Source organism: Neofelis nebulosa, chromosome 14 (genome assembly GCF_028018385.1).
Source record: "Neofelis nebulosa isolate mNeoNeb1 chromosome 14, mNeoNeb1.pri, whole genome shotgun sequence".
In the NCBI taxonomy this organism is placed as follows: domain Eukaryota; kingdom Metazoa; phylum Chordata; class Mammalia; order Carnivora; family Felidae; genus Neofelis; species Neofelis nebulosa.
In genome coordinates, this window is record NC_080795.1 from 71,751,825 (window position 1) to 71,764,009 (window position 12,185).

At 44.8% G+C, this 12,185-nt stretch overlaps 1 pseudogene; it reads left to right on the forward strand.

Annotated features, from left to right (window-relative positions):
* The first annotated feature begins 8,436 nt into the window (after positions 1-8,436).
* LOC131494543 (3-hydroxyacyl-CoA dehydrogenase type-2-like) lies at positions 8,437-9,363 on the forward strand (annotated as a pseudogene).
* Positions 9,364-12,185: the final 2,822 nt, after the last annotated feature.

Consider the following 12,185-nt stretch of genomic DNA (forward strand, 5'->3'; position numbering starts at 1 on the left):
TCTCACACTGAATCCTCCCCACAGTTTAGGAAACATAGTGTTCCTATTTTATAGAAGTTTCACGGCAAGGAAGCAATACAGGCAGAATGTCTAGATCCTATCATAATATAAGTCCAGTTGAGCTCAGGTAAAAGTATTAAAGAATTTCCAGACCCAGATGATACTCTCCCCTCTTCTTCTAACTGAAGGCCAGGACCTTGCAGGGAAAGGAGTATTTGGAAGTGTGGACCTGCCATCAAAATGATATTGACAATCGGGCTTTGACGTGTCAGCATGTCAGAATAGTGGCTTCCCTGGAAGGGGAAGTCACCATCTCACCAGTACCAGGGACCACAGCTTCATGGGCAACAAGAAAGACTGATGAAGACTTCCAATCAAAATTTCAAAGGAAGAGAGAAAAATGACGCAATACAACTGAAACCTGGATATCATGGAGGGACTAGGGGAAAAGAAACAAAACAAAGGAGGGCGGGGAGTTCAGCAGTGTTGCTCAGAGGAAACAAGAAGGGCAACACTACAAACAATCCTAAAGACTCCGACTGTCCCCACACTAACCACAATACTGGATGGAAGTGTAAAACTGGATTAAATCCAACAGTTTGGTTCAGGTGTGCTACTCTGTGAGCTGTGGGCAAAGAAAAAAAACCCGTGACACAGATGTTTCCGTAGGTAAGAGCCGTGACTCAGAGCCAGTCTTGCACTCGTATCCATCTACTCTTCCTAGCTGGGTAATTTGGGCAAGTGACTTAACTTCTCTGAGCTTCAGTTGCCTCAAATGTCAAAAAAAGGTGTCTCATTGAGCCTCTGTGGTGATTAATTTTTCAGAGTCCAAAGTTCTCCGTACCTAATAAAATGCTCACTAAATGTTAGACATATTATACAATTGAGAACATTACAAAGTGTAATGGAAACAGCTCAGGGACAGCTCCTGGGAAGAGGCAGATGTTTTAGCTCTGTCTCCAAGGAGTGTAGAAGTGTATGAGATGAACATTCCCCTGGATGGGTAGAGTATAAAAGTGGTGGAAGGGACTAGAGGCGAGGGTGGGAAGGCTGGCTGGTGTCTTTTCCTCCAGTGCTGCCCGGCACCATTCATTCTCCATTCTATCCTAACCACAACCCCAATCCTGCAGCTATCTGCTTCAACCCTTGACGACTGGATTTGGATCCAGGGTGACATTCCCAACTCCTTAGCACACAACATACAATTAATGTGCTCATTCAATGTGCATTTATTTAGCACCTACTGTACGTCACGAACTGTTCTTGTGAGGCATAATACATGGGCCTTGATTATGAGAAATTCACAGACCAGTGGGAAAAAAGATGCATGTCAACACGCTGAGTACAATGTAATCAGAGTATGATGAGTGTGTGCCCACAACACTGTGGTGGGGGAAAGGACTCACCTCCTTTAGCTTGGCAATGTCAGGGAAAGCAGTCGAGATAGGATTGAGGGGACTTTGGGCAACTAAGTAGGAAACCAGGAAAAAAAAAAATCTAGAGGGCAGGGAACAGCGTGCAGAAAAGCACGGAGGCAAAACAAACTGGCATCTCTATGGTATCCTTAAGAATGCAACACTGCTGGGGCACCTGGGTGGCTCAGCTGGCTGAGCGTCCAACTCTTGATTTTGACTCAGGTCATGATCTCACAGTTCGTGAGTTCGAGCCCCACGATGGGCTCTGTGCTGACAGTGGGGAGCCTGCTTGGGATTCTCCGTCTCCCTCTCTCTCTGCCCCTCCCCCACTTGTGCTGTCTCTGTGTCTCTCAAAATAAATACATAAACTTCTGGGGAAAAAAAGAGTGCAATATTGCTGGAGTTCAGAGAGGAGCAAGTGTAGAACTGCAGGAGATGAGGGGAATGAGTAGGCAGATGAGATCAGTGATCATGGTCGTCATGCTAAGGAGCCCGCACCTGACCCCGGGAGTAACAGTGGAAGCGTGGGCAGTGCCACACAAGACAGACTGCACGGGGGCCAGAGGAGAGGATAAGCAGCCGCTGAGGGCCTCCTGCGATAACCCAGGCTCTACAGGACGAACGAATGAACAAACCGATAGAGGAATGGCCATAGAGAAGACTGGCTCCAGTAACTTCCGCTGGTGTTTCCACTCACATGAGAAAGGGAAGTGGCTTTCATTCCTTTTCAACTGCTGTGTCCTCCCCCACCCCCACACTCATGAATGGTTTCTCTTTTGCACGCATGTGTATCTCTTCCTCAAATCCTGGGATCTCAGCTACAGCCTGCACCTCTTGTATTGTGCTGGTTATATTTAAACACTTCACACTTGTGAGCCAAGTACCCAGACCAATTAAATCAGAATCCCCAGGAGCCCCAGGCAGAGACTAGAAATAAACAGTCAAGGTACAGTCTGAACCAAAATACCCATCAATTAGAGCTACTCTGAGATTGTTCTGACTGCAGAAGAGGAAAATTAAGGATGCTGAGCCCAGGCAAAGACCTGAAAGGCAGGCACAAAATGGCCAGCCTCTTAAGAGGCTAACACTGCTCCAGATATGTCACAGGAATTCAGAGGCCAATGCTAGTCTCTTTTGACTCCCTGATTACTAGTGTGGATACACCAATTATGTGCATGCCATGGGGACAGTAGATACAAAGAGGGATAAGACACAATCCAAACCCTCGAGAAGCCCCCAGCTCAGAGGAGCGAGGTGGCAGACTGCCTGAACACCCTGCATCGTAATAATTGCTAAGACATGATGAATGTCTTACCTGCTTCAGTCCTACCAGCAAGGACAGAAAGCCTTGACGTAGGAAGGAATAGTCAAGCAGGGTCTAGAAGGCTACGACTTTCTAAAAATGGAAGAAACAGTTTACATAAAGGCAGAGATGTGAGAGAGTGAGGAAGGCTCACAAAACATGAAAAAGAACTTGGCCAAATCTGAGCACTTGAAGCTGAAAGCCGGTTCCAGGTCCCTTTGTCTCTGCCTCTTGCACTGAGGGCAAAGGCCTCCGGAGGCAGCTTTCTAACCTTGACATCAGAAAGACAAGGGGACAAACACTGTCTTCAGGCAGAAGAGAGCTACAAGTGGGGTCACAGTTAATCAGCATAGCAGAAAACCTATGATCCAGCCATTGTTAAAAAATGAAAGAAATTCGACATGGTCCATCTATAGGGAACTTCCTCAAATGAATGTCTGAGGTTATGAATTTCGTCCATGGCATATAAACTCCAGGGAAAGCTGAATTCCTTTCCCAAGCCTGCCAGTTATCTAGCCACGTGACCCCAGGCAAGAAACTCCCTGAGCCTCAGTTTCCCGATCCATAAAAGGGGACGAGTATGTGTGTGTGATAACTCCCACTCTACAGTGTCATTGCAAGAAGTGGCTGGGACTACGTGAGGTGTCCTGGCACAGAGCCTGACACCCTGCAGACAACGAGCAAATGTCAGCTCCCTTACACCCCGCCCCAACCCCTTGAGTCCTGGATTGAGTTCAGTGCACACATCTCACATACGCAATACGGTCCTGGTTAAAACACCTATCCACTTCGCTTAGCCCACTAGGTCTACCAAAAGATGGCAAGAGGAGGGCAATGACAGCATTTACTCTGAGCCAAATACTTTGCTTCTATTTCCTCATTTAATTTTCACAACAACCCAGTGGGGTAGCTGGAGGCTATGCACCCCCATCTTACAGTTGAGAAATTCTGAGGCTCGGAGAGCTGAGGTGAGATCCCAGGCCACCCGGCCACTTAACTGGCAGAGCCAACTCCAGATCTAGACTCCAGATCTAACCCAGGGTTGTGTCCACTCAGACGCTCCAAAGACGGCCATCCGGAAACAACCCCGCGGCAACCTCAGGTGTCTTTGCTCGGCAAACCATGCCTGGATGGAGTAGGACAGCTTTCACACGCCCAAGAGCGGACTCGCTGCTGACCCTGCCATCAGATGATCGGTCCATACAGCTCGCTCTGCTCAAGGCGGTACTTCTGGCAAGTTGTGGTCAACGATAAATTACAAGAATAATTCTCATAATGTGGAAACAATGTAGGAGAAAGTTCCTGGGACACTAACTGGTAGGCTTTCTTAATTCTTTAATAGGAAAAAAGGAAAATGGATTCAATGAGTGGGATTTGGGACGATTAAAAGTGAGCAAAATGTCCTCTGTTTCTCAGTTTCGGCCTTTTTTTTTTTTGCCACTCTGGGGAGGTTTTGTGCCTTTTTTTAAACTTCCAGATTTCATACTTTCTGTTCAGTTTTTGCAACTTCCCAAGAGCATGGTTTAAAAAAAAAATAGAAAAAAATAGAACCTCAGCCCTTCTGTATCACTTTCAAGAAGGCACCTCTTGCAGAAAAAATTCAGGACATAAAAAGCCCTCACAGGCTTGCTTCAGCTCTTCAAGATCATTCTTTTTTTTTTTCTTTTTTCTTTTTTCTTTTTTTTTTTTTTTCTGGTAGTGAGTAGTCAGTCTTTGGATGATCGGTGTTGCATATCTTTGGGAAAAATTCATGCCAGGCTAGTCACATCATAACGGCTGCTATCATCAGCTTGCAATGGTTTCCAATTACTCCCCAGCAAAGAAACCACACAGACACAAGCACACAGGTCTTCTCTAATTTTGACATTGGAAATATCTATTTGAAAAATTTTTAGAATTAAAAAAGAACACAAATAATCACAAAACAGCACCGTATCACCAAAAATCTAAAATAGAATCCAGACCATGCAGCATGCACTGCTCATGACCGCCCTCCTCTCCACCTCTCAGCACACACAGAAATAAACTCCGGGTGTCTGCATGCACACTGTTCACAGTGGTCTATCTGCTGGAAACATCTGGCAGCTTTGGCCACTCAATGTAAACCTCCCAAGCAGGACTAGAGTATAACCATTTAACTGAAAAAAAAAAAAAAAAAAAAAAAAAAAAAGAAGGAGGAGGAGGAAGAGGAGAAAATGTGCACTCTCCCAGCTTTGTCACTGACTAGTTGAGAAACCTTATAAATCCACCAGACTATTTCTTTAGTTTTCATTTCAAACCCTGTCTAACATGCATTATTACATATTGTCCTATCTTCTAGAGCAAAGGAGGCTAAATATTATCTTTTCTGGAAAATGCGAAGTCCCCGTCCCATTCAATTCAACAAACATTTCTGAGGGCTGACTGAGCACGAGGCACTAGGTTACAGAAGCAAAGACATCACCCTTTATTGCACAGTTCTGTGGCACTAAGGTGGTACTTCCTAACCAATGTGCTGAGGCACACCAGACAGCTGTGCCGAGAGTTTAATCCCCTTGATACGTGGCAAAGCTGGACAGGGTTGAGCTGGCTACAAGCCAAGGACGGTCAGCCCTGCAGTGAGCAATCTTCTCTCTTTATCCCAGTGTGAACAGACGTCATCTTTTCTGTGAAAAAGGTAAGGCAGAATGTGACTAAGACTACTGATATCCCTGGGGTTATTCGCCCCAACCCTTCTGAAATCATAAATCTACATTTCATAGTTTTCTTCTTCTGTTTCCTTCCAGCTAATGGCTACATCTTGTGGTCTTAAGTGTGCCTCCCTTCTTGGTGCCTGTTTCTAGTCTTCTTTTAGCCAAAAAAGCAAAACAAAACAAACAGAAACAAAAAACAAAACAATTATGCAAAAAAAAATCACATTATATTAAACAGACACTTCCCAAGTACCTACGATGTGTTAGGGACTTCGGGCTCTTACAGAGGAAATGCAGCACAGACACATTTCACCTTTCAATGGGGTCACAACCTAAAATTTTAAATAAAATTAGTGTCACTGGGCCATAGGTGAATAACTAGCCCCGATCTGAGAGCTAATTGTTTCAGACTGCTGCAAAATACTTCATGGGTTTTATCACAAAGCCCAATGAGGAGACTCAAAATTTGAGCTGAGGGGGTAAGCTTCATTTATGCACACATTAGCAGGCCATGGGAGTGGAGAGCACGTAAACTCTGAAACAACTGAATATTCATCCAGTCTTGGCTCCATCTATTACTGGCTGAAGATCTGATATTTCAAGTTGCTTAATCTCTCTGTCTCAGGTTTCTGTCTTAGACAATGTGAAAATAACACCTACATTCAAGGTTATTATAACACGTAGAGCTGATACATACAGCTTGGTCCTAACTTCAAGTTAGTATTTGATAGATGGTAGTTTCTCTTTTTAAGTTCGACACCCTGTATTTGGAAATTGACCTGGTGACAAGGGCATTTCTACCAAGAACGATTCCTTATATCTGAAACACTCTCAAAACTGCACTACTCAAAACTGTACTACGTTGCTTACTGCCTCAGTATAGTGAACACACATGTATCATCTTTTGTTACACAAGCTTAATTTTTTTTAAGTTTAGTTATTTACTTTGAGAGAGGGAAAGAGAGCATGCAAGCTTGGGGAGGGGCAAAGAAAGGGAGAGAATCCCAACCAGGCTCCACACTGCCAGCGCGGAGCCCGATGTGGGGCTCAAACGCACAAACTGTGAGATCATGACCTGAGCCGAGATACAGACTCCGACATTTAACTGACTAAGCCACCCAGGCACCCCTGTTACACAAGCTTTAAAATCATTGTTTTGCATGCTTTGTGCATAAGAGGTCTTCAAAGTTTGCTAAGGGCATAAAGACATGATTGAACACAGTTCCTTTTTTTTAATGTTTATTTATTTATTTTTAAGAGACAGAGAGAGAACGAGTGGGGGAGAGACAGAGAGAGAATCAAGCACTGTCAGCACAGAGCTTGATGCAGGGCTCCAACTCACAAACCGTGAGATCACGACCTGAGCGGAAGTCGGATGTTTAACCGACTGAGCTACCCAGGTGCCCCTTGAACACAGTTTTTGACAGAGGTAGGAGAGCTTATGCTAGGTCAGCCCTGGCCAGCTTCCCTTCTGATCACTTCCTTCAGATAACCCTGTTGGCTTATGAATGGCCTCTGGTTCCAAAAATGGAACCAATCATGTGACAGTGTGATACAGGGAAAGAAATTAAAAAAAAAAAAACAAACATGCTTCCAATCCTGCATGTGACATTAAACAATGTCTCATGGAACTCTGATTTCTTTTTTCTCATCTATAGGGATAATAAAGTTACCATGAGAAGCCAGTGAGGAAAGGTCTATAACATACATGTAACTGATTAATTCAATTAGTGTCAGTTTCCTGATCCATGCTTTTTATTTGTGATAATCTTAAGCCAATAATTTCACCTCTCTGAACCTAAGTGTCCCCACCAATATAGTAGGGATAATAACATCTGTCTACCTAGAGGATTTGGTAAGGAGGGAACAAGAGAGTGTTTGGGGAGTATCTAGCATAGGGTCTGTAGCATGGGATATACTTAAATATCGCTACTTTCCCTTCACCCTATAGAATTATTTTCATAAATTCTGCTTCACTGGAAATTCTGATCACTGAGGGGTGTGTGTGTGTGTGTGTGTGTGTGTGTGTGTGTGAGAGAGAGAGAGAGAGAGAGAGAGAGAGAGAATTTCATTTGCCAAAAAGCCACTATATATTTAAAAACCATAAGAAAAGCCCATTGTAATCTAAATGCCCACTGGAACTACTTCCCATGTCAGAAGGTTTGTAGCCCACGTGGCCATGCTCATTTTGAGGGGCTGGATATCCAGGCTGGAGCTCGGACTCTGCAGAATGCTAAGCTCTCGGAGTCACCCAGTGGGAAAGAGACTATGCGACCCTGAGTCATGCGGGAGATGTGCACATTCTGACCAGCAGAAATAGCAGCATCAGATAATGCCCAAAGGCTTGCTGTACAATGGAGTTCATTATCATTCATGTGAATGAAGTGGGAAAGGTACTGTCATCTCTTCCTGCGGTTTACTTAGTTTCCATTGACAAAAACATAAGAACACTTTTGTTCGCTAACACACTGCCCTTTGCCAGCCAGCAAGGGCCCAGCCGTGTGAAGTTGCACTTCATGTTTCAATGGAGCAAATCTCCCCCAATGAGAGAAAAGGTTACTTCCCCCATCGTGCTCCCCTGACCACTACCTCTGCCAGATCCTGTCATGTGCTAGAGGGAGAAGACAAAGCAAAAACAGGGCAGCCAGCAGAAAAACCACTTCTCACTCTTGCCCAGCTTCTAAATCCAGAATGTGAAACCAGAGTCCAGTGGTGCTATCTGGCTCCGTGGTCAAGCTCCTACCCCTGGGTATGATTCATGGACAGAGTTGGTGTGGGTGTCTTGCACATGGTTATAAAGCATCGCGTTGGAGGTGGCAGTGATGTCTCAGGAGCATGATCTCAAAGCCTATTCTGCAAGCACTCTTTCTTCAGACAAAAGGAACAATAAAATTATAGCTTTCCTTACAATGCCATTCTGAGTTTACTCTCTGACACCCCATTGAATGTGAACCTCCATTTTAAACAACCTCCTCCACAAAAGCAAACTGAGGTCCACTGAGGTCAGTGATCTGCCTGAAGTCACCCAGTCAATAAGGGCCGGAGCCAGAATTACAAGCAAGAGGAGGAAGCCACGTATCTAGAAACATAGACGTAAAGATGGCTGCGGCATGTTGGAGCATGAAGGGCCTGGTTGCTCTAATAACCAGAGGAGCCTCTGGTCTAGGTCTGGCCACAGTGGAGAGACTGACAGGACCAGGGACCACTGCTGTGCTTCTGGACCTGCCCAAACGCTGATGGGGATGCCCAAGCCAAGAAGTTAGGGAAGAGCTGCGCCTTTGCCGCAGCTGATGTGACCTCGGAGAAGGACGTGAGAGCAGCTCTGACTGTAGCAAAAGAAAAGGTTGGCCATGTGGAGGTCGCAGTCAAACGTGCAGGCATTGCGGTGGCCATCAAGACATACAACCCAAAGAACAATCAGGTCCACACCCTGGAGGACTCCCAGTGAGTTCTCAGTGTGAATCTCATGGGCACCTTCAATGTGATGCACCTGAGGTCTGGTGAGATGGGCCTGGATGAACCAGACCAGGGAGGCCAACACGGTGTCATCATCAACACTGCCGGCATGGTTGCCTTTGAGGGCCAGGCTGAACGAGCTGCTTCCTCTGCTTCCACAGGGGGCATAGTGGGCATGATGCTGCTCTCTGCTCAGTGTCCGGCTCCCATGGGCATCCGAGTGGTGACCACTGCTCCCGGCCTACTTGGCACTCTGCTGCCGACCAGCCTCCCAGAAAAACTATGCAACTTCTTGGCCAGCCAAGCGCCCCTCCCCAGCAGACTGGGTGGTCTCGCCGAGTATGCTCATCTGGTATAAGCTGTCGTGGAGAACCCATTCATCAGTGGAGAGGTCATCCCGCTGGGTGGGGCCATCTGCATGCAGCCTCGAGGGGAGAGGGCAGAGAAAACACGTGCTCTTCTGCCCCTACTTCCCCTGTTCTGCAGGTTGGGAGGGAGCACAGTAGCCATTTGGTAACTCTGCCCAGCAGTCACACCCTGTGCCTAATAAAGTCTCTATTTCTCACCAAAAAATAAATAAAAAATAAAACGAAAACAACAACAACAAGAAACACTGATGAACTGAAATGCATAAGGAGTATCCAGCCCAAAGGCTGGCTTAGAGTAGCCATCCAAAAATTATTTCCTTTGCTCCTACAGAAAAGGTAAACATTCTGGGTGATTGGTGGCTCTCCCATACTGCGGACCCCCCCTATCAGCCGGAATCATTATCCTCACAGAAGATTATGATGACCGCCACAACAGTGCTCGCCACTATTTAATGGCCACTGTCTGAACAGATAGCATTCTCGAAGCTTTAAATACAATCCCAACTGACCAAAGAAGGGAACTATCACAAAAAGGAACATCTCTCCAGAAAACACAAGGAATGCGTTCTCCCAGGCCGGGGCCAAATCCCATGTGTTAAGTAAGGGTCGTAAGGGTTGTAAGAGTCAGATGACCACACAATTAATCACCCAAAGCACGACACACTTCAGAAAGAAAGGACATGCTGTGGATAATTACTCGGGGATAATGTGCAGACACCAGGGCTTACTGTCCTGAACAAACTAGAACATTCAATCACCCCAGTTGAGCAACTCAAGTTCCAAGGCCTAAGAAGCCAATTCACTATTTTTCAGGGAGTGAGCATGGGTGAAGAGAAAGACGGATATCTTTGGTAGGATGCTTTGTGATTTGGGGCCTTTGAATAGAGGCTTATGGCACACATGCTAAAGGGGATAATGGAATTGAAACTTCCAAGCCTACAGAGACACCTATCCCCTGGATCACTTCCACTGTGGCCGGTAAGTCTCCTCCACTTTGGGATCTTTGAACAGGCCATCTCCCATTCCTAAAATGCTCTCTGCACCACTCACAAAACTTTTCATCTGGTTAATTTCTAATACCACTCAATCATCAGCTTAATGCCTTACTATTTTTCAGAGAATGGTTTACCTGACCACCTCTACACAAAATCTAAACGGAATCTGTCAATGTACCTGTAACTTTCTCTTTCATAGCCCTTAAAAAATTCCCTGTTAATATGTTTCTTTGAATGACTTTTTAAATTTTATCTTCCTGTAGGATATGTCTCATGAAAGAAGTAAAGCAGAGACTATATATCTCTTCTGCTCATTGTTGTAGTCCTAGGTGCATGATGCAGTGTCTGTTAGACAGAATTGTTAATTGAACAAATTAATCCATTGATAAAGAAAGAAGGTGAATTAGATAAACACCCATGTTCCACTTAATCCTCACAGAAGCTTTGGGAAATACATATAATTTCCAAATTACAGATAGGAAAACCGAGACTCTTCAAATTATTCAGCCTGTTTAGGGCAATCCAGTGACCAGATTATCTGAGTCAACTCTCCAGACACTCATTTTTACCCATGTGAAAATTCCTAGAATACTGAATTAGTAATAAGAAAGTAGCTTGTGACAGAGTTAGCCATAACAATGAATGGTATCTGTAGTTCCAAATATTTTGTCCCAACTAAAGAATTCATTCTGCCCCTACCACGATGAAACCCATGTCCCTGGAGCCTGTGGAATGTCTCTGCCAACTCTCTTCTGGGTTCCTCTCTCCTAGATGGGATTACATGAACCTTGCTAATTTCTGAGGACTTTGTTCCTTTTCCCTGGGGTACGTGCAGACTCTGTCCTTCTATTATCATGCTAGCAGAAAAGATAAATTAATTAAATTGCCTAAGATCATGCAACCACTAAGCAGCAAAGCTGGTTTAAGCTTAGGTCTGCCTGACTCCCAGGCTCTTAACCCCATGTTAGAATACTAAAGTCACAGCTTTTCATAATTATGTTCCAGTCCTGACCACAAGGTCTGGTCATTTTCAATTACACTTCAGTGATTCCCAAGTTACCTCAATGCTGAAGTCTCCCCTTTACCTAAAAAGTTTTCCTTCTACATACAAAGATCATCCAGAAAAAAATGTCCCTTGGAATTATTCCCCACATCATGTTCATCAATAGAAATTTGGACCCAGAGACCTCACTGTGAGGCTATCAGTCCCTTTTTCGTTGGTTGCTCTCATTCATTATAACATGAGGGTAGTGTCCACCCAAAAAGGAGGCCTTTCTCTGACCCCATGTCCCAATCTTAGGGGCATGTAACCCCACAGACATAAATAGCAATCTTTAAGAAGAGACCTTTATTTCATTGAAAGCCCAGGAAAAGAATGCCTATTTCCTGCTTCCTATCATACAGGCCTCTGGGCACTTTGACTGAATTTCCTCTTGCTTCCTTTGTACAAGCTTACTTTCCACTGGTTAGTTCCCAGATGTACTCCTTGGTGGGAGGTGGGCGTAGAAGGTTACCACCTGCTTCTGGGGCTGCCAGGCCAGAAGAGCCTTCCCAGTGGGTGTGTCTCAGAGGAAGGAAGGGCAGATGTGTGACCTGAAACGAACTGTGTTTGGGGCAAAAGCCTCAGGTGTCTCTGGCATCTGCCACTTGCATGTTAGTACCTATTAGCTGCTGTTCCCCAATGAACAGATGCCACGGGAAAACTTTGTAAATTGCTCAATATTAGTAGATCAGTTACCTTAGAAGACGTCTGGTAACTTACCTTTGCTGGTTCAAGGGGGCCAAGACCCTGAGATACTACAGAAGTTTAAAATATTACATGAGCTAAATATAAACATATGTGTGTGTGTCTGTGTATACACGTTTCCAAAAGCTAAATGTGTTTTTATTTCTCCCTGATGCATTTTTTTATTTTGCAAATGTTTTTCCAATGGTTATGTGTTACTTTCATGATTATACTGGTTTACAATTAATCA